General features: G+C 44.4%; 1 pseudogene; it reads right to left on the reverse strand.

Annotated features, from left to right (window-relative positions):
• Window positions 1-4160: 4160 nt before the first annotated feature.
• On the reverse strand, window positions 4161-5722 carry LOC120709896 (annotated as a pseudogene).
• Between the last annotated feature and the right edge of the window lie 12655 nt (window positions 5723-18377).

Below are 18377 nucleotides of genomic sequence, written 5' to 3' on the forward strand. Positions count from 1 at the left end.
ATTCTTCCCAAGTAGAGAGAAATTAACAGATAAAAGTTGATTCTGATCAACGCTACAGATAAAGTTTAGAGGTTACTCAGCTGTATAGTTGAGGTTAAGAAAGAAAATTGCTTGTTCCATTCTGATTTTTAGTTGATATGGAAAAGAGATACAACTGTTTTCGAAAAGTTTTTGGTTTCTCTCACTAAAGTTTTGCGAATATTGTAATTCATTAAATTTTCTGATTAAATTGGAACCAACGGGAAGATTTAATCAGAAAAGAAAGTATATGTGCATGTTTTAGTCATTGTGACCAAAGTTTTATCACTATATTATGTTTTTTCCTTGTCCTTCAATAGTAAAGATAATGGTTGAAATGAGTTTGATGCACGTTAAATTTGACCAACGTTGAATTAAACATGCGTTGCAAATGACTTTCAAGTTTTATACCGCATGTCGGAAAAGTTTTTGGCACTTGTGTCACTTATGACAGGAAAAGTTGTGATGAATCATGTGCTACTTGAGTATCACATAAAAGTAAAGAAGTCTGGGGGAGCTTTTAAAGTTATCCCAGTAATTTTCATGCACTACTGTAGTGACTAAAAAAAAGTTGTATGCGAACCAAGATTGCAAGCATGACTTGCAAAAGTATAGCAAAATGGAGAACCTGATGAGTTCTTGAAAGTGCAACAAATCAAGAACTCTGAGGAGCTCTTGAAAAGGAACGAGGAAATGGTACTCCCATTATTTTGTATGACTTGGTCATATGAATAAAGTTCTAGTAATGAAAGGATCCTCGTTCACAAATATAAAGATAGTTTCGAAATTATGGCAGCAAAGTTTGTGCCATATTTCGAGGGGGAGAAAGATTAGAAAGTAAAGAAAGATTAAAATTTAGAGAGATTTTCCCCGCAAAATTAAATGCGATGCATTTTTAAAGCAAGAATGATCTATTAAATAAGAATATGACCGAAAAGAGAGTACAACGGTCATAACATTAAAAGATTAGAAAGTAAAGAAAGATTAAAATTTAGAGAGATTTTCCCCGCAAAATTAAATGCGATGCATTTTTAAAGCAAGAATGATCTATTAAATAAGAATATGACCGAAAAGAGAGTACAATGGTCATAACATTGATACCCCAATCACAAAAATAAGTGAAATTCTTGAGGTTTTTCATCTCCAAATAGAAAGAAAATATAGTTGAGCCTCAAATCAATTGAAAAAAAGGTGGTGCTTGAAGCACCCTACGAGGCTTGTAAAGACTGAATCCAAACACAAGCTCGAAGATATTCCATTTTTACTATAGATGGGATAATCTGGGGGAGTATGCCGAGAAGTAAGGCTTTAAGAGAAGTGGGATGGTATGTTCACTCCTATAATTCAAGCACTACAATTGTCTCAACATATGTTTTGACGTTGTATGAATGACAGAAATTGAGGTGTCTCATTTATTAAAGTGGCAAGAAGCCATGGAAGATGTCATGAGACCTAGAAGGTTTAATTTTGTTTTTGGAACGTAGAATAAGTTCCTAATGGAGCCAAGACAGTAGGCTATAATGGGTCTACAAAATTAAATGTGACTCCAGAGGGAGCATGGAAAGTCGGTAAGCACGACTTGTGGCAAAAAGTTTTGTGCAAAGAAAAGAATAAGTTATAATGAGACATTTTATTCAGTCTCATGAAAGGATTTTTTTAGAATTATAATGCAATTGATGGCATACTGCTTTTAGAATTGCATCAGATGGATGTTGGAGCTATATCCCGACAGAGATTTGTACAAGAAAGTATATACATGACATAACCAAAATGGTTTTGTTGTGAAAAGAAAAGAATATTGTGATATCACTTGATGATATCAGATCATAGAATAGTAGTATCTAAAGTTTTATGAGAACAAAGAAAAGTTTAGTTTTAAGTAAAGGTCAATGCAAAATGACAATTTGCAAATATGCAAAATTCAAAAGATGGGAAATCCTTTTCCTGAAAAGATTCAAAAAAGGTTATTTTGACCTCTAGTTTTGATAAGAATAATCTCGGTAAAGAGTCATTCGCTCTAGGAAAGAAAATTCACCGGAATAAAAGAAAAAGGGGTATCAAGACTATCACAGAGAGCATACTTAGAAAAGAGTTCTAAAAGATATATAGTATGCATGCGAGTAAGCCTACGCCTGTCCTATTGTCAAGGGAAATAGGTTTGGAATTTTCAGGATTCCAGGAACCGTTACATGATCGATCGAAAGAAAAGGTTATATGTGCTTCAGCTGTTGCAAGCAAAATTAGTGCTCAGAAGAATTTACCCTGACATAGTGCAAGTATTCGGGACATTTTGGCAGAAGTCCAGTCCAGCAATAGATCACTGGAATGGAGTTATAGAATGTTTTGCAATTTTGCAAAATATTGTCAGCCTCATGCTAAGTAAGAAAGAAATATTTACTCTCAAAAGGTTGTGAGTAAAAAGAATCAAGTTTTGGCGAGTTTAGTGAAGCCCACAGTAGTAGCTAACACTCGCGCTTGGAGTTTTATTGTGGAAAAGCTCCAAAGCAAAATAGTTGTGATTCATGGGTTGTGTACCCAAAGTTTGGCATTATATGGGGCTACAGGACAGGCAAAATGGTTAAGGAAACCATTACCCGGAATTGATAATGGTAGACAACAACAATATACCATTCGAATGTTTTCACTCCTATGGCAACATGTCAAGTGTGCTGCCAAACATATTGACAATGGGTTATATGTTGCAAAGGAGAAAATCCAGAATCATATGAAATCATGGAGCACCAAAGTATCAAGCAAGTGCTTGCGGATACGCTTACCAAAAGGCCTACCGCCCAAGTCGACATGGGTTTTACGGGAAGCCTACGATTTCTAGATTACTAAAGGGCCCAAAGAAAGGTTAAGGTCTTGTTTCAATACAGAAAGGTACATTGTGGCTGTTAAGTCTGACGGTAACTAATAACCATCATGATGAGGCACGCTCTACGTACTGATCTGCAATGAGATGAGGCCAAGAGCAAAGCTAGTAAAGAGAAAGTAAAGAGATAAGTTTAAAGTACAGAGTGAGATCAAGGGGGAGAATGTAAGGTTGATCTCATCTGACCCAGTCCAACGACTAAGTCAGACCCCTCTCACGCACCCTGATCGGGGGTGCTCTTGCCCTTTCGCTAGCAAGTGGGCCCCCTCTTTGCGCAGCGCCAATATAAAAAGGAAAGGATGACGAGGGGGCACGGGGATTAAGGTTCGCCGTGCCTCAGTTTTCCAAGGACCCTAGACTCGATCCGATCTGAGAAAGGGCGCTGAAGCAAAGGGAAGGTTCCACGCCGCTGTCTCTGCGACCTCGCCATCACCACCGTGACGCCGCTGCTACAGCACCACGACGACTCGTCTACACCGCCCGTCGCTGCCTGTGTGCTGCCTCCATCGGCGAACGAAGTCACGCTGGAGTCGGCGAACGAAGAAACAAGGGCTAGTCGCAATGGACCAACAAATACGTTGAAGCCCCAAGGTTCACAAGGGGTAGTAGGTGTGGAGTTCCATACTACACGATGGGGTTTCGCAATGCTACATGACGCGGTGCCTTAACGCTTGGGATTGAGCGCAATTTTCTCAAGCTAAATCCTTTCATTGATGGAGCCTGATGACAAAAGAATGTAGTGGAAAACCACCAGTGGTGTGGTCACGCTATGGAGCTTGGTGGTGACTTGGCAGCTTAGATGCATAGTGTTATATAATAGTTCATGGTTAGGCAATCGGAGGTGGCTATGGGCTCATGTGGGTGTGGACATGTGGTGAAGGTGATATGCAGGATCACGTTCGGGTTCTGGCATATACCAACTCAAGAATCTTGCAAAAAATAAAACCAACTCCAGTATCCTATAGCATATACATACCACACACTAGTTGGTGTGATCTTGCAAAATTTCACATATAAACATTACCACACTCCAACTGAAATGTTCTAAATATGCATATGGAATTACGAAGCAAAATAAGGTTATTTACAGTAATAAAGGTAATATAAGATTGATTGGAGTTATGTGAAATCACCAAATGGCGGTTACAACCTAATTAGGAAAAAACTAAGTAAACAAAATAAGAAGTTTGCTATAGGCCCTAATCTCTCTTGGCCTCCATATCAGCTTGGACCAACCATGAATCTATGAGCCTCGCTTGCTAAGAACTCACATCCGAATATTTATGTGCATAGGGAAGCCATTCATTTCAAAGGTCCGGGGCACTTTATTAAGCCAAGCATATTGCTCATCCCCACCTACACGCACAACTTCGCTATCTGCAGGTAAAGCAAAAGACCATTAACTTAAACTATTTTAGTTATGGAAAAAGGATAAGAAGAAATCACTAGCATATGTAGATCTAGAAGCAACACGTGACACACCGTAGTAGGAGCAATCCCTTCCTTCTTCTGGGCGGTAGGGAGGACCCATGACATCAAGTACCACACAAGGCGACATTGCACTGAAACAGTGGAGGTTCCCTCCATCCTCTGGGTACAACACCAGTCTTCGATGTGGCATTAAATATGGCATCGGTGTTCAACTTGGCCAGACGAGCACCTATGTTTTTAGTTCAGAGGGAGCATTTTAGTATTTAATTAGCTATAATTAGTAAGGTTCATTTTGTTTAGATAATTATATTAGATACTTACCATTCGGCATTCTTGTGACCTCGTTGCTATCAAAAGTTGTGACCCAGTCATATGACTTTATGTGCATGGAACCGAGAAGGATCTTACTGAATACACAGTCATCCCAGGGTGGTCATGGAGTGGGATCACAGCAGATTACGGAAAGCAGAAGGCACAAAACTGTGGAATAGTCGTTTATTATGTGAACTCATTCAAATTTAACTGGTGTGAAAATTTTCAAAATTTGTAAGATCTCGTCATGAAAGAATGCAAAAAAAAAAACTTAATTCACCGAGAGTGTTGGAGATTCCGCAAAGTGTATATATGTCACTTTGGGATTGTCTTGGGGATTTGCTGTAAAGCATGACATGCTTGCATCAAGGCCAATATCCTGTAGCATCAGGCTATCTGCATGCACAAGGTTAAACTTATAAATGGCGTTTGTAGTGTCACATGCTATCTGCATACACAAGGACAAAGTTATAAATGTGTAAATCAATGGATTACGTGGTACCAAATCACATCTTGTGCAACTTCCCATTGTGATGGTAGTAAACTCTATAACCATGCATTCCGAATGAGTGATATACACACAAAAAATCAAGAAAATGGTATTTGTTACTATTCTTAAGTTCATGGGAACAATGGACGTGGATGTGGTCCATGCACAAGTGAAGTTCACATATAAAACTATATGATTGATGAATGCATTGAAGGATATACCATGCGAAAATAGAAACATTAGGTGCAAAAACCATTGGTCCCCCATTGAGGAAACAAAACCAACATAACTAAATGAATGTTCCGTACACTTTCTATTCATCCCATTGTGTGTGCCCCATTTTCCTTCCCTTTCCTACCTTCTAGACTCGGACCGCATACAAGAAATGCAAAGCTGGGACTAATTAATGACATCATTTATAGAATGGTAAAAAAATCAATGTGCAACGTACCGAGGGACCTAGTGAGATGTTCCACATCACTTGGTAGTGGCACAAATCCTGGAGTGGCCGCCGCAAAGACATCCCTGGAGATGTCGTAGATCTTCTGGATTGTGCTCGTTGTTGTATTTGTTGGTGTTGATATCATGCGAGACATTGATCGGTCGACTCCACGGCGGCGTCTCCTGTTTGAGGATGAAGATGCTAATAAGGATGCAGACTTGCTAGCAATCTTACTCCCTTGCAGAGGCATCTTTGTAGCAGCTTGAATTCAACCTGAAATGAATGTATAATTTGTACTAATAATAAAGGAATGCTAATAATGTCATGCAAGATTATATAAGAACTCACAAAACTATTTAGGTAGAATGGTGGTATGTTTCGTTCTCTCAGGTACAAGGCTCACCTTATTTTGCTGAATGATGTTAGCCTTGGTAGTGAGAGTATTTAGCTCACTTGGCGTGACAAAGGAAAGCTCAAATGCTTACAAACTGAAGTAGCCAACAAGTAAACAACGAACCTTGATTTTTTCTGGTCAGGTGAGCCCAGGGCTAGAAAAACAACAAGCAAACAATGCACCTCTTGTCCTGAGATCACGTAGTTGAGTGGAAGAAGGAAATGTGATTGGAATGGATGCAAATAAGAGAGGCCAAGGTAGGGGTATATATACAGAACTCTAGGTCCTTTTGGGCGGCAATAGATATTGTAAACTATGGGATATTTTTTAAGCAAATAAACTAGAGCGGATCCTCTGTGGTCAACTGCAGAGTGATAGGGCCACTGCACGTGGGCCCTATTGTCTATTGGACCCACATGGCAGTGTCTGTAGTCGATTGCAGAGGATCTCAACCCAAATAAACTATGGGATATTGTTAGCGATATTGGTGGTATGATGACTTTAATGCCCTGACTCTTTGGGGCGGCAATAGATAGCGAAAACTATGGGTTATTGTTAGCGGAGTGTATGAGTGGTGTGATTCTTTTAATATTATATTCATATGGGCTGAAACATGAATAAAATAATAAGTCGATCTTATGGTTTATATTGACGCATCGTATATTGTCGATAATTATTTTAAATCTAGTTCTATCGACTTATATCTTAAAGATATATTACATCTTGATATGCTGGAAAATACAACCAACTCACCTGATTTCCTTTTCTTTATTTCCATGACATCCATTAGCTAGCGTAAATCCTAACGCTTGTCATTATACTCATAGCAGGAGCTAGATGGCCAAACAGGTGGGTTAGGTCATGGCCCAGTCACGGTCTAGCACAGACTGATTAGATAGGCCCTAGCATAACAACAGGAGGAGGTCGGGCCATGCAAGACCAACATGTGGGATCAAATGATGGCCCATTGACTGCACACTAGAGGTCACTACTACAAAATTCTATTTTGCGAGGCACTTAAAAATCAGCTCGGAGGCGGGCAGAAAAAAAACCGTCTCGGTTAATGGTCAGCATTAACCGAGGTGGTTATTTTTTATTAACCAAGGCGGTTATAAAAAACCGCCTCGCGAAATCAATTAACCGAGGCGGGCAACCTTAACATGACGTCTCGGTTAATGCTCCTATTTTCGGAGGCGGACCAGTTATAAAGGTCCGCCTCGGTTAATAGACAAGCCCAAACCGAGCCCAATAAAAAACCATATGAGCCCAGTTTTGAAAATAGTATATAACTGAGCTCTCTCTCCGCTCACCCCACCCCTACCCTCATCTCTCTCTCCCCCCCCCCCCCCTCTCCCCTCCCCTCCCCTCCCGAGCAGAAGGGCCGGGGCAGACCTCCGTGGTGGTGGTCGGTGCCCTCCCGAGCAGAAGAGCAGAAGGGCCGAGGCGGCGCTGGCGCCCTCTCACACGCGCCTCTCTATCTCCGTCTCTCCTCTCCGGCGAGCCTCGCACGCACGCGGCGGATCCGATCGCCATATCCGGCATGCACGGCGGGGCCGGGGAGCGGGGCACGGTGGGCCAGTGAGCAACGGGGCCGGTAAGCCGGCGTGCGGGGCGGCGGCTAGCGCGGCGCCCTTGCGGCGTTGGGGGCGGCGAGCGGGGGCCGCGGCGGAGGCGGGCCGCGACAGGCCGGATCTGAGGCGGTGGGGGCACCGGATCTGGAGGCTCCGAGGCTGGATCCAGCGAGGATGCGGCGGTTCGCGGCCGGATCCAACGGCACGGGCCCTCCACGGCGATGGCGAGGCTCCACGGCAGCACAGACGCTGCACGGTGGCGTGCGGACGACGGTTGCAGGGCTTGCGACGGCGGCGCAGAGGCGTAGGGAGGCCGCCGGCACCCCATGGGCTTGGCGGGCCTCATCGATGGGCTCAGCGGGCCCTATTGGCGGGGTTGCTGGATTTTTTTATTTTTTTAATTCATTAACCGGGCGGGCGCTCGGTCCGCCTCGGGAAATCGTTCGAGTTACCGTGGCTTTAGGCCCGAGGCAGACGGGCTTGCCCGCCTCGGAAAATATTTTTTGTCCGCTTGGGAAAACGTTTTGTGTAGTAGTGGGTTTGACCCTATCGTGCTGACCTAGTCATCATGTCCAGCTCTGCAAACTTGGCCACCACCTCATCTCTAAACAGGAAGACTGTAGCTCTTCCTTTGTCAAGCCACTCATGTAGAGGAAGAACGCGGTCACATGGTGGAGCCCACAAAGGTCAATTGCCTTGAAGATAGGGCAAAAGGTAAAGCGGATGATGTAGAAGGACTCTAATACGACAATACAGTCAAGACGCTTCCTTGAGAATACTAGCTCCCCTAAAATAAGGATTTAGGCTTGATAGGAAAGACATGGGAGCAAGGTGAGCACTCCATGGTTCGGATATATTAGATTTAGTCCCACATCGGAAATTGATGATGGGGGAGCCCAACATACAAGGTGGGGTAGCCCTCACCTATAAGGCTAGTCTTTTGGGTTGAGTTAGGCCCGAGGCCTTGGTTGGTTGGGCTCCGGTGGACCTAGGCCTGGTAGGGCGCCAGCTCGTGGGTATAGTGGGCCGAGCCGCATTCCGCTGGGCACACTAACAAGTGGTATCAAAGCCGAAGGTTGGAAAATTTGGAATAATCTCCGGGGTCACATGGTGATGGGGGAGCCCGTGAACGTCTCCGGAAGGTCGTACGTGTTGTGTGTGACTGGAGAGTTGGACTCGGGGCCTGGTAGAATGCCTTCCGGGAGATCACATGGGTTGTATGTGGTGGAAGAGTTGGGACCGATGTGTGACGGGGGAGATTGTTAGATTTAGTTCCACATCAGAAATTGATGATGGGGGAGCCCAACATATATAAGGTGGGGCAGTCCTCACCCATTAGGCTAGTCTTTTTGGTTGAGTTAGGTCCGAGGCTTTGGTTGGTTGGGCTCCGGTGGATCTAGGCCTGGTAGGACGCCGGCTCGTGGGTATAGCGGGTCGGGCCACATTCTGCTGCGCACTCTACACTCTAATATGATAGATTTTGTTTCTCAATTTTTATGAGGTTCTCTATGGTTTTGATGTAGCTTTTGCCAAGAAGTATTTTAAGGTATTGAGTCCACAAGAAATGAGAAGTATACAAGCGAAGAATCAAGTTTGTCAAAGGAAAGTGGCAGGCGTAAGGGTGACTTGATCTACACTGCATGATGTGTCATATGTGTGCCCCTTGATCCACGAGTATGCCTAAAGGTCATATGAGGCACCGCCTTTATGGATAGCCTCCATGTCTGTTTCTTGGCTTGTATGAGCTAGGAGATAGTGACGTTGCACTTGTGCTAGGCCCATTGTTGGGTCACATTTTGGTCCTTGAAGTCAAATACTCAACAAAGCTTGTGAAGCTAGTTGATTTAAATAAAATCTAATTTGAAAGTACTTGTTGGGCTTGATTCATAGAATTTCCCAAGAATGCCAGTGGTCAAATTTATACAAAAACGATCACCAACACACATAGTTCACTTATTACATAATTTTCACTTGCACACTAACCACATATGGCTCCTATAGTATTTAGAGATGTGTGTGTGTGTGAGATAGTTACAACCAAATGAAGACCAAAGTAATAAACCAAATAATTAAAAATATCATAAAAGTTTGTTGCCGGCTGTAGCGAAAATGGCCTCTCATGCCATATTTCAATATAATGTTTTGGTGATTGATATAGACAACACAACACTTGGACTAATATGATTGTTAAGATGACCATTCTCAGGCTTTTAGGTTCAAGTGATGACAAAGAGAAGATAGGCGTAGCTAGCCCCGAAGGGCCGCCCCTACTTGGAGCACGTCTGGGAATTTTGGTAACACCGGTTGAATCGACGCCAGGAAAGTTGAATACGTCGGTGCAATAAACTCAGCAGCTGAGGCAAAATCTATACACCGGATGAACCGATGCTAGATATTGGTGAACGTCGGTGCAGTTGTCCAGAGAGTTAGTTTTTCAGCAACTACACTCACCGGTTAAACCGACGCTGCATCGGTTGATTACGTCGGTCGATTGAGGTAGCCGTTGAAGTATAATGGCTAGTTGGAAAATGCACTCACCGGTTAAACCGGTGATGACAAAAACGGGAGCATCGGTTTAACCGGTGATAGCGCTTTTTGTCAGCCTTTTTCCAACGGCTAGTTTGAGGTGTGTAGGCTATATATATGCCACCCCACGGCTCATTTGAGGTTGCTGGAGACTAAGGAAGCATACTACACTTAAAGAACACCTCCAACCACCATAGAGCTTCATTGTACATTATATAGGCTTAAGCACACTTGTGAGAGTGCTTAGTGCTTGTAATAGGGATTAGTTCTTGCGAGAGCTCCCTTGAGAGAAGTCTTGCTGCGGCAAGCAATCCTTGTGATCCGTCGTGTGACCCTCCGACTTGGTGTGGAGTGGCAACGACACTTTGTGCGGGGGAAGAGGAGACCCCCTCCTTGGTGGAGAAGCTCCGTAGTGGATTTCGGCTGGGTGACCGAGAGAGACGGTGGTGGTGCACGAGACTCGGTGTCTTGTGGGCACTTGCCTTTACTTGCCGGCATCGCCTTGGTGGCGTAGTGCAAGACGGTGATCGGAAGAGCCTCGGTGTCCCGTGGACGTAGGCGTTTGTGCCGAACCACGTTACATGACCGTGTCTACTCGGGAGTTTGCATCCCTCTTGCACTTACCTCTTTACTTACCATATTACGTTTCCGCATTTACTTTATCTTGCGTGCCTTTACTTTCCTAGTTAGTTTGTTTAGGATTGGCTATAGGTTGCAAGTATTTTGGGGTAAGTAGAGAATAGCAAAGATAAACCTTAGCCATAACTAGCATGTATAGGACGTGTTAGGTTTATCTTATGCAAGTAGTTCGAGCCCTAGGTTAAAAAGCGATTAGCGACTCTATTCAACACCTCTCCCTCTAGAGTCGGACACCCCGGTGATCCTTACACCAGTCCTATGCTCACCAGCCTCACTTCTATAAGCCTCTATCTGCCTCTGTCTATGGACACGAACGCAAACCTAGAGATGGGCACTTTTCTTCCATCTAGAAGATTTAGGAACCTGCCTTCTTGAGATACACATTCCTTAATGTTCATGCACTTATGGAAGCAAGGCATTCATTTCAATTGTGCAGGGCATTTTGTTTTAGCCACGCGTCCATCCCCACATGCACTTATAACTCTTCAACCACCAAAACAGTGCACCATTAAATCAAACTGTCGGTGGATGTAATGCAAATGGATCAAAAGAAATCGTTTTGCACATGTGCCTTTTGAAGCAAGACGTGACGCACCAAAGTAGGAACAATCCCTCCCTTCCATGTAGTAAGGGTGACTCATGACATCGAGTAGCATCAAGCTATCTACATACACAAGGATAACCTTGTAAATGGTGGAAATTGATTATGTGTTGTAGGATGCCACATCTCGCATGACTTCCTAACTCGACAATGAGATTTGATGGTAGTAAACTCCATAAGCATTACAACATTGGTGATAGATCATCAAGAAAAATCAAGAAAATTCAGTGTGTAACTACTAACTAGTCATGGTAGTATGGACACAATGGATGTGAATGTAGTCCATCCACAAATGTAGTTCACAAATAATTGTAGAAATGATGAATGGATCTAAGCGGATACACATGCTAAAAAGAAAAAACCATATGTGTAGAAAGCATTACTCCCTATTAAGGAGAACAAAACCAACAGAAATAAATGGCCCATACACTTTATAGTTTCTATTCATGCCATTATGTGTACCCCACTTCCCTTCCATATCATGCCTCCTAAACCCCAACAACTCGCAATAAATGAATGATTGGGGGGCAATGACACTTTGTGTATCAAGGGGGGGAAATCAGTGTGCCATATACCGAGAAACGCCCAGCTAGAAGTGTATTAGAACTCATCAAGCTGCTTAGGAACAATGGGGGCATGATTGGTAACGGTTCTCTTCTCGCCTAATATTGCCAAACAAATTTATCCTTCTTAGGGGTGGATAGAGGATTCATTCGTGTAACACCTCAGGTGTTTAAAAATAATTAGAAGGGTCATTAACCATGTCATCGTGCAAAATCATCAAGAGAAAAAAAATGCATTTCTTGTATGTCTACAAATGTATGGGTACATGTGTATGTGTGCAAGTATAGTGTGACTTTGTAACTTTTCATAAACAACTCAATTTGGCTAGTGAAATGCATCTACACATCCCTATTAACAGGGTCTACAAAAGTCTAGTTGATATCATGATCAAAATAATAATGACTCCACATGAAATGACAAATAATTTGAATCATAGTTTTGAAAAATTTAAAATAACTTTCAAATCATTGCTCAAATGAATTTTGGCCAGAAAGGAAAGTTGTAGGATTTTGAATTTTGAACAACTTTCGTGTTCAAACTTTTTCGAGTTTCCATGGAAAATTTTGAGAAAATCACGAGTCAAACACGTTGACCTCTCTTCTCTCTCTTTCTTCCTCCTCTCTCTCCCTTCTCTGTTTCTACACGATAGAGCAAACCGGCAGCGCTAGCGGCGCTAGGACTGCCGCCGCTCGCTGTGCCGTCGCTGCGGCCACTGCCGGCCATGAGTGCCTCTCTTGCACGCCCCGTTGACCTTCACCCCGTCCCATCGCCACTGCAACACGCCTCCTCCACGCTGCACCCCTGCTCGGCTTCGATGGCGCGCCGCGACGCCGCCGTAGCGACAAACCAGCCCGGCCACGCACCTGCCCGAGCCGCTGCCCACGGCCGGCCTTCAATGCCGCGCGCCACCGACATCCCAACCCCTCCTCCATCTCCTCCCTTGGCTCATTTTAAAGGGCCCAGAACCCCTGCGCGCGCGCCAGAGCTTGCTGCAGTCCGCCATGGCCGCCCGCTAGCAGGTCGCCGTAGAGCTCCCCTCTGCCCTCTCCTCCCCGTTTACTTTGCCACCCCGCGTTCCCGCTCCTCCCCTCTCCATTCCGCCCCAATCCAAGCCCCCACTCCCCTCCCTGCATCCTGGAACGCCGCCGCGACCACCGTCGCCGCCATTAGTGCTGCCGCCTCAAGCTTCACGCGTCGCCCCCCTCCGCCCCTCCTCGCCCCAAATGCACCCCGCAGCAAGATTCACCTCGCCGTAGTGAAGCTCCCAGACCCGCTCGCCTCCGCCCCGGACCGCCAGAGCGGCGCCGCCGCCGTCCGCCACCGGCCGCCGACCCTGCTCCACGCCGGCGAGCCGCCTCCGGCCACCCCGAGACCAACTCGAGCCGCCCAGGGGTAGAGCTCGCCTCCCTCTTGCCTTTCCCCCACTTCCCCCCACCGCCGGCGAGCTCCCTCGCCGGGAAACGGACCGCCGCCGCCGCCTCTGTTCCTGGCTCCGGCCAGGGGCATATTTGCAAGCCCCCAAATCATTCCAGGGGCCTAGATGCAAAGTTCCGTTTTCTTTTTCTTTTGTTTTCAAAAACAGCAAAATTGTAAATTAGGTTATAAATCATAGAAAATTTGTAAAAATGTAAACTCAACTGTTCTGGAATTCTTGCAAAGAGATCTACAACTTTTGTTACATGCAATTTTTTATTTGCTCAATAGTTTTTGCTTTATTTAAAAGACAAAGAATAGGTAGCTTTTATTGTATCTCAAGTTCTATGCATGTTATAGTAGCCATCTTTGGCCAGTGAGTTAGACACTAGAAGTGTAGTTTTGTGTAAAAGTTTCATAGTCAGTTATCATGCCTAGCTATAGGTTTATTTAGGTCTTGCTTTATGCCTAGGTTAAGTAGATTTATTTATTCAAGTTGTTATGCTATGTTTCTTCAGCTGAAAATTCTACAGTATATCTATGCCATGATATAGTTACATTACAAAAAAATTTGGAACTTTTTAGTTAAGTGTAACTGGCCCCACAAATTAATAGCATGAGTAAATGTGCTAATTCAAGAAAAATAGTTCCTGTACATTTAAAATTCTAATAATTTTTCTATGGGTTAAATTTGAGTATAGAACCATTCTGGTAAAAGATGAGGCTCTGGAACTTGCTATAACTGTCTGTAGGATTTAAACCTTATTAATGTAGCTTTATTTTGTCCTATTTATCATGCTCTGTTACTTGCTCCTTTAAATCTTAAAAATTTACAGTAGACTTACCATAAGTTTAGGAGCACTCAGTAAAAATTGTAGCATCTTTACTTGTAGGGTTTGTTCTGTATAAATGAATCTTAATCCTATCAGTAGCTGTTTAATGTATTTTTAATAATTAATATGATCAATGAAAATATCTGAAAATTTTATGTAATGTTTGTACTTAAGTAATGGGATCTCCATAAAAATTTCATATTCAGAAACTATACCTATCATCTGTTTTGAATATTCCATGCTTGCACTTGAAAATAATCTTTCTAAAAATAACAAAACCCTCACTTACTTGATGAGGTTAGTCAGTTTAAGTTAGACCCGATAAATGACTGCCCAAATGAGTTATAACTAAATTGTTGTACAACTTTATTTGAGCTTGTTGGAGTGCAACCTTGTAGCGGAGTGCTTGATGTTTCTTTTCCAATAAAAACAACTCACGCATGTGCATCTCATATAGATTTGACTACTCTCGCCAACGGTACGTATGAGCTGGTGCCGGAGTCCGAGAGTGAGCAGCATGAAGCTCAAGTTAATCTAACTGAAATTGCTGAAGACCTAAACCAAAGTTCAGAAGAGCCCAAGGCTAGCTCCGCTCAGAAAGTCAAGCCCCGGAGCATGTCCCGTCTATTTTAAATTTATGCAACTTATTGTTATTCCTATTGATTTGTGCATTTAAGTTTACAGGGGTTGATTGGAACCTTAGTTGCATGATCCTAGGTACCTATGCTTGAACACTAGTATGTGTAGGTCGCTAGTTGGCTATGCTAATGGTTCGGTAGAAGTCGAGTGATTTCCTGTCACTCGCGAGAATTATAGGAGTTGGATGTTTACTACATGCTGCAACTATAAGGTCTACGGGCGGGGCTGTGATACTTGTGATGCCCCGTCTGTTAATGAAATTTAATAAGGCCGCAGTGTGTGGTAGTGGCGGTTAAGCGATTGAACGTACTAACCACATGCCGAGAAATATGGTAATCGGTAAGCATAAGTACTTGATTGGCCCGGCAAGTGGACTTTACTTTCACCTTCTTTGAACGTCGTTTCTCATGCGCGCGCATGTGGGTGCAGAGTCGTCGTACTCTGTAGTCGAGGACGGTGACCCTGATCCACAACCCGGAAAGAAAGGGGAAATGTTGCACGTGTGACTCTGGGAGTAACCACATGACATGTGTTTAGGTCTGCCTTGCAAGGTTAACAAATTCGATTCGAATCGTCCGCCTCTCACGGATATTGGGACTGCTTAACTCTTTTGCCACATAGAGTAAGAAGTGGAACAATGAGGATGATGAATATGGTTGAATGATGAAAAATAATTATTTTCCACCATGTATGCTATTGGATAGATGCTCACTTAGAATGGTCAATTGAACTAGAATTTTGAAGCTAAAATTTAAAATTAAGGATTCACTCTTAGTTGCTTTTCGGTGAAACAAACCCCTCCAGCCAAAAGCCTTGCATGTCTAGGTAGTGGGCTAAGTATACCCATAGTCGGGTAAGCCTTGCTGAGTATTAGTATACTCAGCCTTGCTTGTGGCTCAACTTTGTTTCCAGGTGATACGTTTGAAGATCAGCTAGCTAGCTTGACTTGGCCGTGTACTTTACCTCCTGGTTGGTCGGTGGAGTGGGATACGACTCCGGCCAACGATGACAATGCCGAGTGATGTCATGTACGGGCTTCATCATGACATCTTGTATCGTCATTTAGAACTCGCTTTATTTCCGCTGCAGTTGAACTCTGAACTACTTTCAGTTTGAATTTCAAGTACCTTTATGAGATTTCGAACTTGGTTTGTAGTATTTAAGTTAAGACTCGGTAATGTAATATATTTGTGAAATGTTGTACTCTCTGGACTCACCTTCGTGTGAGTTGCATGTAAGCTTTGGGTTTGATCGACGCTCAGGTGGATTCTTCGGGACTTTACCCGACAGCACTGCCGGATTACTCCGTTTGAAGTGCGTGTTAGCCGGGATTACCTTTAGGGTGATGGTTAGCGCACTTGAGCCAGATTAATTTGGACGGTTCTGCCACAATTCGCTTGGTCTGGTAGATGAAAGCATAAAAGCTCAACCACTGAAGCAGATAACAAGCAAACAAATTAAGCACCTAGATTCTAGCTCGGCTAGAAAGCAATCTTGATATCGCACCATTAAGTGGAAACGAGGAAAGGTGGTTTGGGGATGGATACATATAAGAAAGACTTGGTAACAAATGGGCATCTAGTTTAGTGGTTAGAGTGCCGGAGTAGCATTCAATAGGTTTAGATTCGACTCCTAGTGGGGGTGAGTTAAAAATGGGTATGGATTAAATTTATATAAAAAGTTAGGATTGTCCCCTATTAACTTCAGTAAAAAAAAGAGAGACTAGTGTAAACTATATATATATGTAGAATACATCCTTTGGGTGCTAATGAATTGAAAATCATAATCTATGATCAGGGGAGAAGTTACGCCAGACCCAAAACTAGAACCATTCGAAAATAGAGATGATAGGCTCCCTGAACTGAGGGAAAATATTCGGTGCAAATCACCTTCTTGGTGGAAACAAGAAAACCTCTTAAAAAAAGTATAATTGCAAGATTCAAAAAAATTCAAACGATGAACATACATAGGGTTTGTTTGGTTGAGTTGTAGCTGTGAAAAAAAAGCTATTGTGGACTGTGGAAAAGCGGCTATGAGCTGTGGGGTGTGAAGAAAGTAAAAGCCATTTGGTGCGAACTGTGACTGTGAGATATCTGACATATGGGCCTGATCTGTCAGCCTCTCTCTCTTACCATGTTCGGCGGGTGAGGAGTGGGCTGCTCTTGGCGGCGGCGGCAGCAGCCAACAGCAGCCAGTAGCAGCCCACCGAACGGCAGCAAGCAGCCCGCCGAACGGCAGCAGCAGCCAGCACTGTCTGTCTGTTCCTTCCCCTCTCTCTCTCCTATGCGCTGTCACTGCCGCCACCGAGAGAGCGCGCCACTGCCGGGAGAGGCCGGGGCCCGGGGGCTCCGACGGCGCTCCTCCCCTCCACGTCGCGGCGCCGTGGCCCCTCCCCTCCGCGCAAGACCAGCCACCACTTCTCTCCTCCCCACCGAGCGCGTGCTGTGCCGGAGAAGGGAGGGAGAGAGGGTCGCCGGAGAAGGGACGGAAGGGTTCGCCGGAGAAGCTTCGCCAGCAGAGTCGACAATTCGCCATTGCCAACCAAAGCAAGGCTCCGCCGCCGGTCAAATCCACTGCGGCCGTGCCCTCCCTGACCGATTCCTCCCCTCCGCGCCGGCCGCCAGCAGCTCCACCTCTTTGCGCTGGCCGCCACAGATCCTCTCCTCCGCGCTGGCCTGCCGCAGCTCCTCTCTCATCGCCGGCCGCGGCAGATCCTCCCCTCCGCGCCGGCCCTCCGCCATTGCCGACCAAAGCAGGGCTCCGCTGTTGGTCAAATTCAAGGCCGAGGTGCCACGCCGCCTCCTTGGAGCGGGAGTGGGGAGCGGGCGTGCGCGCGCGCACGCGAGAGAGAGAGAGTTGACGGGCGACAGAGAAACAAATTGGTACGTGACTTACGAGTGACAACGTGGGTAATTTTCTCGAAGGGTTGGAAGCCACAGCCGCCGAAAGCAGGGTTTGGGATGCTGTGAATGTTTCACGGGGGAAGAGCCGTGGCTTTCGGGAAAAGCACGTAGGGCATCCGTCCATTTGGTTGCCTTTTACACTTTTGCCTACAGCCACAGCCGAAAAAAGTAGAACCAAACGGACTCATAGTGCATCATTATATGTACTTTGTGTCAAAAGTTGAGATGAAAAACTCAATCTAGAAAAAATAAAACAAAAATGACAAACTCAAAGTGCATAAGGTACTGGAAGACAATTTGTCTTGTATAGTGCACTTGCATGTGGAATTTGTTATTTCATATGATTTTTTGCAAAATAACTTTGGGTCTCAACTTTTACCACAAAGTACATCTAATAATGCACTATGAATATGCATCGTTAAATTTTTTTGGATACTTGCAACTATAACTCTTTAAGAGGTTTTCATGTTTTCACCGAGAAGGTGTTTTGCACCGAATATCATAGCCAGTGGCGGAGGAATGCCTAGGGCCACTAGGGCTATGACCCTAGGTGTTGGTTGGATTTGTTCTCCACGCGATAACTATTGTAGCAATAAGAGATCGTAATTTCTAACCATAGCAAGTGCTATGTCCGTCACTCGATTCTTTTGTTTGTTCAATCTCCTTTCGGCTGATTCGGTCCTCTTTCCTCCTGTACGGCTAGTTCTTTTTTTACTCCATGCACAT

This window comes from Panicum virgatum, chromosome 5K, assembly GCF_016808335.1.
Source record: "Panicum virgatum strain AP13 chromosome 5K, P.virgatum_v5, whole genome shotgun sequence".
NCBI classification, from domain to species: Eukaryota; Viridiplantae; Streptophyta; class Magnoliopsida; order Poales; family Poaceae; genus Panicum; species Panicum virgatum.